At 39.2% G+C, this 16,181-nt stretch overlaps 2 long non-coding RNA genes across 2 annotated transcripts; one reads left to right on the forward strand and one right to left on the reverse strand.

Moving 5' to 3' along the window:
- The first annotated feature begins 7,956 nt into the window (after nt 1-7,956).
- LOC148365728 (uncharacterized) lies at nt 7,957-9,424 on the forward strand. The gene is made up of 2 exons (XR_015850424.1): nt 7,957-8,192; nt 8,957-9,424. It is a non-coding gene; the product is annotated as an uncharacterized LOC148365728 (long non-coding RNA).
- An 83-nt stretch (nt 9,425-9,507) lies between these two features.
- On the reverse strand, nt 9,508-10,577 carry LOC148365729 (uncharacterized). Its single transcript, XR_015850423.1, has 2 exons — nt 10,299-10,577; nt 9,508-9,880 (listed from the first exon to the last, which is right to left on the reverse strand). It is a non-coding gene; the product is annotated as an uncharacterized LOC148365729 (long non-coding RNA).
- Between the last annotated feature and the right edge of the window lie 5,604 nt (nt 10,578-16,181).

Consider the following 16,181-nt stretch of genomic DNA (forward strand, 5'->3'; position numbering starts at 1 on the left):
TTATTACTATCTTATTACTAGCTTGCCATTATTCGAGGTTAAAATAGGCCGCTTAACGGCATGCCAGTTAGAAATCCCTTTTCCTAAAAAATCACAATGACCCATGATGTATTTTCAGAATCAGTCCGCGAGGTACCCACCAGAACCCTGCTCAAGGTGAACATCTCAATATTTAAAATAAGTACCATTTCTAGCCCTGTGAATATTTAGAAATATAAATGTTTGCTTGTTCATGTTTATAATGCTTATTATTTAAGTCAATCGTTTTTTTGTTAAGAGTGGCCATTAAATAACAAACACTGTCAAGTCATGTTTATTTGTTAAGCCCTTAATCACAAGGAGTCTCAAAGGGCTGCACAGACCCCGGATTATTGCAAACCACAGACTATTATTACACCATCCCCCGATCTAAAACCGACATGAGGGCAAGGAAAAACTCAACAACCTCAACATGAGAAATGACAGAACCTTGAAAAGGGACCGCACATGAGTTAAGCCCCCTTCCAGGATGACCAGCCCGCAATGGATGTTGCGATAACAATGCATAGATTTTGTCAAGGTTAAATATAGTTCATTCATAGGCTAGAGAATGGAAGTGTGTTTTAAGCCTAGATCTAAATAGTTCCGTGGAGGTTGCAAATCAACTCTCAGGGGGAAGAGCATTCCACAGCACTGGCGCCCGAATGGAGAACGCTCTAGAACCTGCGGATCTCTTCTTGGCTCTTGGTCTCACTAGTAAACCAGGAATTTTAGAGCGAAGGCTCCGGACCGGAACATAGGGGGAAATTAAACCTGAAAGATATGAGGGAGTAAGTCCATGCATGATTTTGTATGATACCAACAGAACCTTAAAATCACATCTTAAGCTAACAGGGAGCCAATGCAGGTTAGCTAAAATCGGGGTCATGTGATCAAACTTTTAGTTAAAAGCCTCGCTGCAGGCTCTTGATTTTGGAGCGATCAAGCTCCGTATTAGCTCTTTAAAAAGCCATGTCGCTAAGTTCCTATTTAAGAAATGCATATCAAACTGGGTACCTTTTGCGCTAATCAGTAACACAAAGTAGCTCCCGGCCTAAAAAAGGATGGAGACCCCTGGTTAAAGCATAATACTAGTATTAACCCTTGGATGCATAAGTGGGATAAAGGGGTTGTTATTGTTCAAAATCAAATTGGAGTCAAATTTAAATGTCATATTCCAGGTATTCCTCACAACATGTTTATGACATGATGCCGTTAGTATGTTTTTCCCCTACTTATTATAAACCCACTCATGGAAGAGTATGTACATGTAGATCATGCATCCAAAGGTTAATTAGTACTCACAGAAAAAACTTGCATAGAGAATGCCCTTTACTCTTAAAATAATCAAAAATGGACCGAAAAATTTAATTATTTTTTTCCCGCAAATGGTGCAGCCCTATACGCTATATATATATATATATATATATACAGTGGTCAGCGAAACTATTTGTGACCTTTTGCCACATTTCAGACTTCAAACATAAAGATATAAAACTGTAATTTCTTGTGAAGCACCAACAATAAGTGGGGCACAATCATGAAGTGAAACACACTTTATTGGATATTTTAAACTTTTTTTAACGAATAAAAAACGAAAAAGTGGGTGTGCAAAATTATTTTCGAATAATATAGTGTTCATTTGAAAATAATATCACTTAATAGCTTCTATTAAAGGTGAACATTAACAGTCTTATTTTTTGTAAACCTCAATATTTTACACGATTCTGTTTTTTGTGAATCCCAGGCACTCTTTATGTTAATGGTGTTAGCATTTTCTATCTTCTTAGTCCATTAGGCTCAAGTTTGAAAGCAAGAAAACAAAATGTCCTTTCAGCCAGAATAAACGTTTGTTTCTCTGCTGGGTGGATAAGGCAGTGGCAAGTGGGTCGTCCTCCACCAATTTGTCTTTGGAGTGCTGATTTACTCCTGGCTTTGCAAGTGATATATGGAGTGCAAAGAGACTTGTAAAGGATTCTGCTCACACTTACGCAGCCAGCACTTCAATTTCGAAGGAAGCGCTCGTTTTTCAAGCACTTCGCCAGGGCTGCTGCCACTATAGTCCTTGGAAGACCGCAGGTACGTAGGAGGTTGCCATCAGTACTGCTCATAAGCCTGGCACGTCCAATGTCAGGCCTGGGTGGCAGTTAAAGCCCATCATTGCACTTCTACCGGCCCACGGTCTCTGTCATAAAATTAATAATAGATGACCCACCAGTAATGTTGACTGCAGTATACAATGAATTTGTACAAAAAAAAAAAAAGAAATATTCAGTATATCACCAGATGATGGCAGTAGCAACAAACATCACATCAAAGAATGAACAAATCAACTGAAAATAAAAAAAGGGATGATAGGTCGAAAGGGAAGGCTCATAAGAGGCCCATCCTCAAAATAATTTTGGACGCTTCTTTTATCAATCATATAAACAAATTGGTGTGAGAATCGTGTAGATGACGAACAAATGGTCACCTCGCCCTTGGCTTTCGGTGAGAATTTTAACACACCCTATTTCCGACATGACCACTGTAAATTAAAAAAAGGAAAGTTGACTGTGAGGGTTGGGGCTTCCACGACAAATGGAAATTGGAGTATTTTTTCACTGAAATACACAAAAAGTGCGTCTGCCTAATTTGCCACAAGACTGTGGTTGTGTTCAAAGAATATGATGTCCAGAGGCACTGCCAGACGACGAAACATGCTGATACAAAAAGCTAACCGGAAACGACCGCTCTAAAAACTGCAAGCTGTTTTAAAGACACGAGACCCTGAGATCGCTAAGCACTGGAAACCTTTCACAGAGGGTAAGTTTATTAAACACTGTTAAAAGAATGCCAGGCTTAATAGTCAGCCCTCACACAGTTTCAGCTTACCAAATCTGGCCCGCTTTCTGAAAAGTTTGGACACCCCTGTCACATGCTGTACTTTACAAGTTTTGGTCAACCACTAACTCGTTTTGAGGTTACGTGTTCTTTGTGTATGATTTAGGGCCCACTACTGGTAAAAGAAAAACATGATTCATGCAAAAAAGATATTGATTTGAATAATAAGTACAAAAACATGAAAATATCACAATGATAAGATTTTTATTTATTTTCTGTAGCATGAAACTCACCTTGAGGATGCTGATATGAATTTCCGGCATCTTGCTGCTAAGGCTACACCCAAAAACCTCGTGAAAGGCTAGGCAATGAAAGGAAAAGAAAAATGGAGCCGTTTGATCACTTTGAGTCTCTCTAGTTTGTATTTTTCCCTGTCTTCTGTAGCACTCATTCCCTGTTGCACTACACAATACAGCGACATTTATTGGTCAAATACTAGACTGTGTCCCTTTAATCATCAAAAGAATCAACGGATCAATCGATTATTTTTTGCAGCCCCCCGATTTTACAGGCTATATTTGGGTCACTTCCTTGATTTTGCTAGCAAGCGAACCCTAGCTTAATGCAAACATTATGTCACGGTTACCATGGCGCCCGATTGGCCCAGCCCATGTGGCGCCAGATGCGGCTCGTTGACAGATTGGCTTCCCTTCTATTTAAACTCAGTGCTCTCACTCACCCTTTGTCAGTCCGTCAACGAACCTCTGCCCCGCAAGACGTGGGTTCTGACTCCAGTTTCCTGTTGGTGTTTTCTGTCCGGTATTGTTCCTCGTCTATTTTGTCCTGTTTAATATTGGTCTCCAGTTTCATTCCTGTCTAGTTTGTCCTGTTTAATTTCGATATCCAGTTTTGTTATCAATCTTTTAAATCCCGTTCTGTCCGATATCGACATCATCTGTCCGGTATCGCCTTGTGTAACTGGTATCGATCTCATTGGTCTCTTGCTTTCTGTTGTTCCTCGCCCGACTACTGTCTTTCTTCTTTACCCCAGCGATCGCCGAATCACTGGTGTTTTGTGTTAATGTGCATGACTGCCACATTTCACGTAAAATAAAAGCTCGTGTGAGAAACGTCACGCATTTGGGTTCTCCTCCTTTTCCGGTTCATGACACATTAAGTTTTTAATTTTCTTTCTGCCCAGTAGCATTCGTTTATAGTTGGAAAAAACTATACAGCGACATCTAGTGGTCAAAAAATACTCACTTTAAGAACACCTTTGCTCTAGGTAAGGACAAGCAGTACAGAAAATACCTTTTCCATCGCAAATTGGCAGTTTGGAAACAACACATACCCAGCTCAGATTTTTTTTCCCATTTATTTATCTTTTCTAATCGAACACGCATGCGCGTCAATGGTGTATTTGCAATGTTCCCATTGAAAAGCTTTTAACCAGCCCGTCCGTCCGTCTGCCTGTCCGTCCGTGGGTATTTGAAATCGTTAAGAGCAAAATAAGAGGCAGCTGTGCTTTCCACAATCGGCTGGCGGAAGTCGATCTAAGCAGCGACGTGTAATATTTTGGTGTGAGTGCTATCGATGAGTAAAGCTCTTTTAAATATGACCTTTGCGACAATGGCTTCTCGCTGCGAGACGTTTTGTTCTCTTTGCAGTCAGAACACATCAATCGCCTCGCTGTTATAGATGAGTACCGCTTTGTCTCTTTGAGCTTTCATTATGGTGCCTGAAAAATAGTCATTCGTTACGTACAGTGTTGGGAGCAAAGTCCTTGTAAATATTAGCATTATACTTTTTCAGTAACAGGGTCATCGAATTATTTTTTCCGCCATTATTGTACGGTTTTCCACTTTCCTCAGAGTTGTTTACGTCACATCTTTTCTGATGATGTCACCATTCAAAATAGAGACTTGCATATCGTTAGATCGCAATTACGAATAGAATATTTAGTAACTGCGCCGAAAGAAAAGGCGAACGAGGGCTGCTGAGTCGCCAAAAATGTTAGCCCTAAAACTGATAGCACCAATGCCGTGGGAACGATTCGTGTTCTTCGCAAAGGAAACGTCTCCATGAGCTGGCCCTTGGAAGTGATCGAAGGGTTAGGGTTGGTCGATATCCTTTTTTGGGGGGGGGGCAGGTGGATTCTGTTGTTGCTTTAAATTTGTTTTGTATTTTATCTTTTTTGTGTAGATTTATAAATATTTGATTTTATTTCCTGTATATTTCAGTGTAAAGCGTATTCTTTTTTCAGTTCTCTCTTTCCTTTTGTTAATTGTATTTTATGTTTTGTTTCTTTTTTTCTACTTTTTCATTTATTTTTTTAACTCATTTTGTATTGTTAACTGTTGATTGTTATTTTATGTATTTTATATATTGTTTTATTTGTTGCACTTCAAGTGTAGGATAAGTCTTTTGCTGGTCAAGTGCGTTAAATACGACTAGCTCCATAACACAACTTCCTTACAAATTACTGTATGTTTGCATAAAAGCTGACCCCCTAATACTACTTTAACCCTATCTGAATTCAAGATATTTCGACCATGTCTTTTCCGGTGTTCTAACTTTTTCATTTTCGATTTTTTGCTTTTCTTCCAACTACTCAAATTGTTCTGGGGCCTTAGCTACACGTACTTATACTGTATTTGCTCTGTATAGTGTCTTTTAACTCTTTCATGATGATCACTCATCAAAACAATTTGAAAAATACAAAATATGCAAAAATACTTCCCAAGGATTAAAATAACCACATACAGGATTCATACTGCTTGGCAATATTCAAGCACTTTTTAAGGACTTTCAAAGCCTATCTTCCAATTTCTCCAGTTCCATTTAAAGAAAAGATCCAGTGTGAATCATTTTGCGGAGCCCCAAATATATCTGCGATTTACATATGCAATGTTTAATCTTGTGTGTGCATTTATCAAGACACATGATGTTTAAATCTTGTGTATATTGTGAATATATTTGTTATTGAGACAAATATCTCCCCATATGAGTGTTGGGTAAAAATCACAGTAATATGTAACTTACATTTTCAGTTGGAGGAAGTTACTTAAAATTTACCACTGAGAAACGTTGCCTTAATATTTTGCCCATAATAAATGTCCATAATTGAAACGTAATCCTTGCACCAATACACATTTCATAGTGACCTGTTTAGGTGTAGCATGCACCCGTCTTGCGTGATTTATAGGACAATGCCCTACAAACTAATGCCGGCTGCAGTTATCACGAGGGAATAAAAAAATCCAATGGCAAAGCGAAGACACCAGAGAGCAGTGTCGTTGAGAAACATGACAACAATGTTAAGCATTTACAAGTACTTTACCCTAAATTCAAGCACTTTTCAATCTTTGTAAACATGTTAAAGTTCGAGCCATTCAAGCATGTGTACAAACCCTGCAAATGAAAAAAGAAATTGAGGAAAACGTGTATACCAATGTGAAGAAACAGTGAAGCTTTAATAGTTCTTAAATTGTGCAATCTTAAGAGCTTGCACACGTCACTTAGCCGAGACGCTCCCTATCCATTTTGTCTCCGGGCTTCAAACAACTCGAATATCTCCTTTTCCATTCTGGGTACTGTCCATGAAAATGTCTTTTTTTCTCCAGGCATGGTGTATTGCAAAAATAAATTTAGACATAAAAACACCCAAAATCCACATACCTTTATAGTAAATTCTGCACTCACGTTTTCTCAAGTCATATTTATTTGTATAGCCCTTTATCACAAAAAGTCTCAAAGGGCTGTACAGACCACAACAACAAAACAAGTAGTAAAATATAACATCAGCTATATAAAATATTTTTGTAGAAATAGAAATATTTTAAGCAAAATATGGAACAATAATATATGTGAATTGGTTTACATAGAATCCAAATTCCAAATATGACTATATAAATATTGATATTATTGTAAAGTTCATACTCAAGTAAAAAACAAAATTGGAGCTAGATAGCTAGCTTAAACAGTAAATAAAGATCAAATGTTAGCTCGATAGCATGCAAAAAATGTAAAACGCTGGGTACATAGCTTGCTAAATAGCTAAAAATGTACGAAGATAGCTAGCTCCAAAGCTAAAAAAAGTAGCCAGATACATAGCTAAAAAAAACAATTTTTGCTCATTCGCTTTATGAAACCCAATGACCAGATTAAAGGCACTACAGTGGAACCTTGGTTCTTGACCATAATCCGTTCCAGAACCCTGTTCGAAAACCGATTTGGTCGATCACCGAAAATCGTTTTTCCCAATAAAAATAAAATCGTTTTAATCCGCAAGTGAACACCCTGAATGTTTACCATAAACGTAAACATGAAGCTAACCCAGGCTAATCGTACGGTCGCGTTAGCGTAATCTTCCGTACGAAAGATTACGCTAACATGAACGTGTAAAAATAAAAAAATCAGGTCGTTTCCACGTCATTTAGCACCCGGGTCTCCACAACAAGTGGCTAGCGCTTCATTGGAAAGGGAGCTCCGTTCCAACACCCTGAATGTTTTACGTAAACAAAGCTAACCCAGGCTAATCGTACGTTCGCGTTATCGTAATCTTCCGTACGAAAGATTACGCTAACATGAACGTGTAAAAATAAACAAAGGGTAAAGAAAAGAATTATGAATAGGATTTCTTACCTTTGTGGTGCTCGGCAGAAGCCATGCTGTATGTATAGCAAGATCGGAAACTCGCACACCTTCTTCATATTTTGCTATTATTTCTTTCTTAAATGCAATAGTTGTACCACTACTCTTCTTTTTTCACCTGTAGCAACTTTGCTGCTTGCACGGATCTTCTTCGGAGGCATAATTAGGGGCTAAAACACTTGGTACACCTATATTAAAAGCGAAAGCAAAACAAAACACGTCCGCACGTGATAACAGTTCTTCACGAGGGGTGGGGGGGATCTACACGATATACACCCGTACGCCGCTCAGCATCGCACCCTAGCGTACCGGCGTTCGAACTCCGATTATTTGACCGATCAGCGAAGCAAGAATTTCTCGAAATTTTTGGTCGAGAACCGATTTGTTCGAACTGAGAGGCGTTCGAAAACCGAGGTTCCACTGTAAATATTACAGACGGTCCCTTTCAAGACTAAGGCTGCGTCCCATTCTTCGCACTTTCACTCGCTATGTGCCCTAGTCACTCGGTTTGCGCGTTCACGTGAAAATGGGGTGTGTCCCGATACTCTCAAGACCGAGGCAGAAGTGCCCTCAAACCATGTCGTAACCACTTCAAGACCGAGGGGGCTCTCGACCTCACTTGGCAGCGAAGTGACTACCCAGAAGGCTTTACGAATTCTCAATATCAACAAACATGCCCGAAAAGGAACCGCACAAATGTAAGTAGTTTTCCACAACCACGCATGTATTTGCAATAAAATGTATTGAGATATCTTAGTTAGACGTAAATCAGTAGAAAATCGTATTTTCGCGTTAAAACACGAACATTGCAAAATCGCTACTTTACGAAGTGCACTAATCTACCAAGGGAGCTGGCAAAAAAAAAATCTTCACGCTACAAACTGTAAAGTAGGATAACTGTGCAGAAAATCACGGTTCAGCCCATCCCTGTTTTTATCTTAAACGAGTCGTGCTTTTACATCTACTGTACATGGCCAGTCGTTAAAGGAGCATAGTCAGAATACCGTTCTGGACATAAGCGCTTGTTTACTGCACACAATTTCGGGTGTCGTGTTTTATTTACAATATGATTCTTTCATGTGAGATCAGAATGCATTAGTTTTCATCATGCATTATGAGTAATGTCTCCGAATTTCACGTGGAAATACAGTTGAAACAAACTACTATCACATAGTCCACTGCCTTCTCTGTAAACACATATTAAGTAAACTAATTACCTTCTCAAAATGTTGTCCAAATGTGGAGACAATTCTAAAGCATATGTGATGCTGGCCAATAGAAGGCTCATACAGCCATAAGAATAACATGTCAATTTTGTGTATCTATTCACTATCAAATAATTATCCAGAACACATCCTATAATTTCCTGTCTCACATCAACTTGTTGAGCATCCTATACACAGTTGTTTTTGTACAATACATCAGCATTAAGTAATTCTTGTTTTTTCCACCCAACCTAAAGGCCACTGTAGAACGTCCCGTGGAAGAGCTGGTCACCATCACAGCTACCACGCCATCCACACCACCGGGCACGTCGTTGGCACCTTCTAATCCGGCGCCAAACCCCAAATCACCCAGAAAAAAAAGGAAGCATGATACACTCCTTGACTTTTTGAAAGTGGAGTCTGCCGGAGTGAGGAAAAGGCTCGAAGAAACTGTGGCCAAAACTGAGCGGTTCCTGTCCTTTTTGGGAAGCTCGTGGACAAATTTCCAGAACAGTGACATCTCTGCAATGTTTCCCTTTGTTTTATAAAAGGAAAATATTTTTTTTTTATTAAGAACTCAATGAAGTTCCAGTTTGTGTTTTCCAGCTTCATGGAAGTATTGGTATATTTTTGTTAAAATTTGTGACACATTATTTATTTACTATTATGTATTTTGGCCCAATGTGAGTTTGTTTTTCTGAAAGTAAACTATTATTTAAGCTGGAGTGATTTGTAGTTGTTTTCTGTCCAACAGTCACATAGTTCACACACAGTATCTCACATCATTATGAAATAAACCACCAAGGTGTTACTCAAAATGAAGATGTTTATTGAATAGTAATGCAGAAAAGCACATAATGCAAATGTGGGTCTGACTTAAAGAGCCTAAAATATGGCTTTTGGGCAATTTATTCCATATTAACTGTGGACAATTCTTTGTACGGTGGACCTGGGAACCCTGAAGACCCGTGACACCACACGGTAGGACAGAGCGTGGGCCAGCCAGTACACGTAGATCAGGACCTCCAGCCACGGCCCTGTTCCCTCTTTAGCAGCTCCTGCAGGGCCCACATAACCTTGCTCAACCTTAAGTCCTGAATGAGTTCTGACTCCACATCCAACCATAAGCACAGGATGGGAACATTCCTGTCCAACCTGTCCACGCTTATGGGACAGCCACTCTGGAACACAATAGATAACAAACAATTTAGACATAAATGTGGGCATAGAAAAGAAAAAGACCGCTTTAACTGTGATGTAAGCATCATGAAAAAATGTTGAAATGACCTTTTTTATATCCAATGACAACTCTTTTGAATTAAATTCCTTATGAACTAAGGTTTTTGGGTCGTACAGGGAAGTTTGGTGACGATATTATGTCAGCTTAAGGGTCAGGTGGACTGTTCTTGTGTTTGTTTACTTTTCGTCATGTCACACATTCAAGACCCCTACTATATGTCATAAAATGGCATTAAGATACTAATAAGTAGATTGCCATTTATGTCTACACAAACATAGGGTATTATGTGAACGTGCATTGTATGTTAACTCTTACTGTATTTGACCGAACGGGTCATTTTTTTAAATGAGTGTACGTACCTTGTAAAGATGAATCAGCACTACATAGCGCCGAAGCTGTCTTCAGTATAGCACATTTCTCCTCCGTTGATTGGAGACACGGAAAAGATGATGAGCTTTCAGGCAATCGGTAATAACACAGCTGTAGCGGGCATTTTTAACGTTGCACGAACTCTCCAACTGACACACTACAGGTTGAGACTCGAGTTGTTTACATGTGACGTAGGCCTATACGTCACTGAGGTCTACAGCCAATTAATATTACCGCCATCTCCTGGACAGGGGTGGAACCTTGCAAGTCTTGTCCAAACCATTTCCACTTTGCACTCCACCGGCGGAGGGCACTCCTCTATCGAGGGACCTCACTGGAGGGTTCTCAGGGCCGAGTGAGAGAAATGGGATTGGGCCTAACACTGCTCCAAATTTTACACTTTGAGCGCTCACCCCCATGACCTTAAGGTTGATTGTGTCCAAGATTCTCCTTGGACAGAAATAAAATGTGCGTGTAATATTATTTTCAGTCTCTCCATAAGCAAAACTGAAATACCCTTAAGCAAATTACTGCTTGAACACTGTTAAAGTTTTGATATGCAAGATAGCAGGAAACAAGGCTAGTGACATAAAAAATATATTAAAAAGTTTGCACTCCAAAGTATTAATTGGAGGGGCCAAATAATATTGCATGCCGTTGGGCCGAAAACATTGGCAATATAAAAAAGACTGACTTGAATTGAGTCATGGTATCCAGATATATTCCACTTTTGACTATAATATTACCTACTTATTTCCATTGATATTAATAGTCAAGGTTAAATTAAACAAATTTGAAAGAAAATCAAAGCTAGCAAGCCGTTGAATGTTTTGAGTTTGAATTTATTTTTTGACAGTTGTTGGTGTAATCAAATCATTAAAATAGATTTTGGGGATTTTTCTGTGCTTGGTAAAGTCAAGACAAGTGATGTTAATCTGTGACGCCCTTAATCACAAAGAGTCTCAAAGGGCTGCACAGACCACTGCAAACCACAGACCAGTATTACACCATCCCCCATTGATTTCTTGGTGGTTTGTCTTTTCTGTATAAGCCACGCCACAACCCCCAACACAGACACACACGTTGTCTACACACATAAGCTGATCCCCTGATTTCAGTATCTTATTTTACAGTCGTGAACTTAGTTTAAATGCAAGTATATACAGAAGGAAGAATATCTGCATGAGGAGAAATTCAGCTACTCTGTTCTTGAAACGCTGCTGCCACAACTGTATTTGGTTATACAGTGGAACCTTGCTAGTTCGCTGTTTCACTTTTGCGGGTTCAGAGCTACGCGGGTCTAAAAAAATGTACCTTACCTCCTCAATAAAAGCATTTATTGACTTGACGCCATTGAGCGCGAGCTTATGTCAACTGAAGACACGGTGTGGACACTCTTATTGTGAAGGGGAGGGGGAGGCCCTGACACAATGCTTAGTCATGGTGAGTTACCGCTTCGCTCACCCCCCCCCCTTTAACTCCTCCCACCTCACCCCCTTCTTATGTGGCGCTCAGTTTATCATGGAGGAACTCGGCGACGCAACATAAGTATATTCTCCTCTGTCACATTTCATCTCAAGTTTGACTTTATTATACCAAAAGAGAGCGGTTGATTGCACTACCTAAACACGGCTAATTGTGTGTGGTTTCGTGTATTTGTTGTAAAAGCCATTCGATGCCGCTAGCTAAAGTATGTTGTTATTGTCAGAAGGTAGCTCTTTCACTTTCATTAAAATGAACACAGACCATTTTTTTAACTGTTGTTTCCCAAAACGCTTCACAAACACTCATCAAATATCACATTTTCACTGTTTTTATTTTCAATATGTAACCGGTAGTGTTAACAAGCGAAATAAACTGCGATTGCTGCATGTGGTTGGGAGCGGTTAATACAATCATACTGAATGGTTCGTAATGGTTTTGCCGCAGTCCTATTCCGTGTACATACAACATATTTTACAGTTTTAATTTTTTGTTTTTATAACATGAATTTCACTTTCTTTCTCTCTATCCGTATTCTATATGGTGTACTGTATACAGGGGGGGTATACTGTATACCTGTATACGTTTTTTAAGCATTTTTAAAGGGGTGCTGCTACTTCTTGGATTTTCAGTTTTCGCGGGTGGTGTTGGTCCCCATTAACCGCGATAACCGAGGGATTACTGTACTTTGTAGGTAAATATATACATGCCCAGGATTGTAAATGACCACGTGGATGTCGCAAGAGTAATTAGCCAATAGTAGGCACTGTCTTCACGGTCAGGTAGTTGAGTAACACACCATGTAGTAACGATACTAGAGTTAGTAATGTTGTTAATAACGCGTTACAGTTCTCGTTACGGGGAAGAGTAATTGCGATCCGGGAACGCGTTCCCAAAACTGATGGTTCCCTCAAATAAAACAGACCATACGTTACTCTGACAACCAAGCTGACAAGGAAACCGGTTTGGGGTAAGATGAATGACTTCGCTCACAAAAATTAAGAATCCATTAAGGTTACACAACCAAACTTCATTAGTATGAACGGCATCAAACAGCGGAGGTGCAGCTTGATGCATGACCAAACGGCAAATATTTCATGAGCCTCATCCTGCTGCCGAAAAGCCGAGGAGGAGGGGAAAAAAAATCAAAGTCTTGAGAGGGAAAGGAACAAAGGATTGAAATGTCATATCTACTTTCCTCCAACTTATTTTTCTGTAGCTGCTGGCAAAAACAAACAAACCGGTTGTCAGAGGAATTAAAGTGAGGTACTTTCTCACTGGAGCTTTTGGTGATTTCTCAAAGTGACCATCCTGTTTCGGAGTAGGAGTGGGCGATTCGATCCAAATATAGATATTATCGATACTAAGTAAGATCGGAGCTATACTGTTGTCGTGGGATTGATACTTCACTCCTTCACTTCTCTATGTAGATAGTGCGGCCCTTCTTTCCCTTCTCGGCCGCTCTCTAAATTTATCCCTAAGTCATGACTGACAGACACACTTTTATGACCTACCTGGCCTGCAGCTGCATCCTGCCTGCCAGGCAGAAGAGTGGGCCAAATATATACGCCCACCCTTACCAGAAGCTAAAAATGACTGAGGCAAACAGGAAGCGCAGCTTGGTGTGATTTATTTTTCAACTACAGAAAGTACAATGCCAGGTGAAATGTGTGCGGTAAAGTGGTCTGCTACTGGGGCAACACCAAAAATGTACATACACACATGAAAAAAAACAGCCAGAGACACAAAGCTGCAACCAAAAATAGAAACGTGTTACTTTTACCAAACAGAAACCTGGAAATCCATTGTCACTATGGCAACAGAGCCAATGAGAGACAATTGGAATTTGAATTGCATCACTTAGAAAAGACACAGACAAACAGGACAATGCCAGGTGTGGTAGAGTGGTTTGCTACAGTGGCATCAACAAACATTTACATAAACATGTAAAGAAAGCTCACTCTGCTCCCTTGGCTGTATCTCTGAATCAATTGTAATGGAAATATTTCTCTACACTTTTTAACACTGTTCAAGTGTGTAGTGTAGTTATTCTATAAATAATAAAGCATTTTTAGTGCCTAAAATGTGGTTCTGTGTTTATCGAAATTATGAATTTTGTTCATCTAGTCAATGATCATGACATTTTCAAGAAAATAGTATCAGATCGGATTAGATTGATACCACCATGTATTAACTCGGATCGATCGATATCACAACTTCCAGTATCACCCACCCCTATTATCAATCCTTTGCTAAGACCTGCCACCCTTTTTTATACATGCATACATATTGAAACATGAATATTTTGTTTGTTTGTTTGTTTGTACATGATTCAATTGTTTGTTTGTTTGTACATGATTCAAATTGAATCTTTTCTTCCGGCGCCGTCACGAATGGCAGCCACTCCAGCAGCTCCCGTGTTATTTTCGATTGTTCTCAGCTCAGGGATGCTGCTGGAAATGTGAATTTCCCTATCTATCTATCTATCTATCTATCTATCTATCTATCTATCTATCTATCTATCTATCTATAATCTTGATTCTGTCACAATGTATTCACACGCAATGGAAAAACTGTAATGAATTATTCAGACCATATTATTATACTGTATAAACTAATGCCAGCTGCAGTTAATCACAGGGGAAGAACATTGCATTGGCAAAGCGAAGACACCAGAGAGTAGTGTCAGCGTCATCTTAAAATACACAGGTTGAGGAAACATGGCAACAGTTTCAAGCATTTACAAGTATTTCACCTTAAATTCAAGCACTTCTCAATCTTTGACAACACATTCAAGTTTTCTGAGCATACCCTAATGTATTGGTTCTCGGATGTGCCTGTGCAAGGGGCACTTGAGATATCAAATCATTATAGAACAGGATGATAGTTTTAACCCCCTTCCTTAATATGAAAGTTAAAGGGACAGTGTGTATCATTAAGCCACTAAATGTCGCTGTATTCTGCCGCGCAAACGAGCACACGTGCTAGAAATCACAAGTAAAAATACAAACTACAGATACACCGAAAGTGAACACTGAACCTTAGTTACATGTTCTTGTTATAATTATCATGAATGTTTTGAAAGTAACAGTGTGTATTATTTGACCACTAGTTGTTATGGTATTATGTAAGTGCTACAAAGAAGAATACAAACTAGGAGGCTCAAAGTGACCAAAAAGCAATTTTAATTTTCTTTTTTTGCCCAGCCTTCCGCCAGGTGCTTGGTTTTTAGGGCACCTACAGCAGCAAGATGACAGACAATTATGTCATCGTTGATGGATAAGCAGTTGGAAAATGAATGAATGAAAATAGACAAACTACCCCAAAACAGCCAGTGTGTCTTTTCAAGAGCTGTTTACTGACGATTGTAAATAATGTCAAGAGGAAAGTAAATTACATCAATTTTGTGCAGCATACAAAACTGATGCTTTGTCCGAAATGCATGAAAGTAAAATTGGATGTTGAAACCTGAAACAAATGACTGTCAGCTGTATATTGGATTTTAAAGTGGAATTACCGTAGCTATTTGTAAACGAATACCGTAGCAGTACTAAAGATGATCATTGAGCTGTGATAACCAACAAGCTAAAGGGTTCCACAAGGTTTTTAGAGTCCAAGTTCACATTATAACACGTCTATAACACAGGTTATTCCGTTATTCACTGTAACGATCATTTCATTTCGTTTTGAGCATTAGTTTCCTGGGACCCTATCAATGCTTTTCAAAACCTGTGGTTGAGTCTACAAACTTCTCATAAGTGAAATGCATATTTTCTCTTCTGTTGCATAAAAGTATATGTTCCGTATATAATAGCTATGCACCGAGCACCCCTGCTTAATTGCAAGCCACTAACCACGCCTTCATGTATGAAGTAATTACATGTTTTTCACCACATGCTGTATCCATTCTTGGCATTGTCCACAGGGTTCTATTGACGAGACACTGTATTGACCAGTTCTTGTAAAGGCCCATACTGTGCCTGCTGTGTCTTTTCTAAAACTTCAAATTGAGTTAAGGAATGCTGTTACTAGACTTTCATAGGAACGATCAAACTGTACTTTGAATTATTGTCTTTGTTTTGCAGGACTATATTGTCTTGATTTACTCCTATGTAGTTGGAGGTTCTAGTACAAAAAAACTTATGATGGTATATTGCACAAAATGACCCAAAAATTTAAATAACCAGCAGACTGTGGCCTGATGAGATCAAGATTCAATCATTTGATCTATTGTTGATGGTGTTGGTAGTCTGTCATGGTTTGGGGTTCCTTCGGTGCTGCTGGCATGACATTGAGTGAATGACAATGGGTAAGGTAGATTTTAATGAGACATATATTTACTTACGTGGCACTACCACTCTTAAGGAAGGTGCCCCTCCCTTGCAGACATA

Source organism: Urocampus carinirostris, chromosome 5 (genome assembly GCF_059441175.1).
Source record: "Urocampus carinirostris isolate Australia breed hairy pipefish chromosome 5, RoL_Ucar_1.0, whole genome shotgun sequence".
Taxonomy (NCBI): Eukaryota; Metazoa; Chordata; class Actinopteri; order Syngnathiformes; family Syngnathidae; genus Urocampus; species Urocampus carinirostris.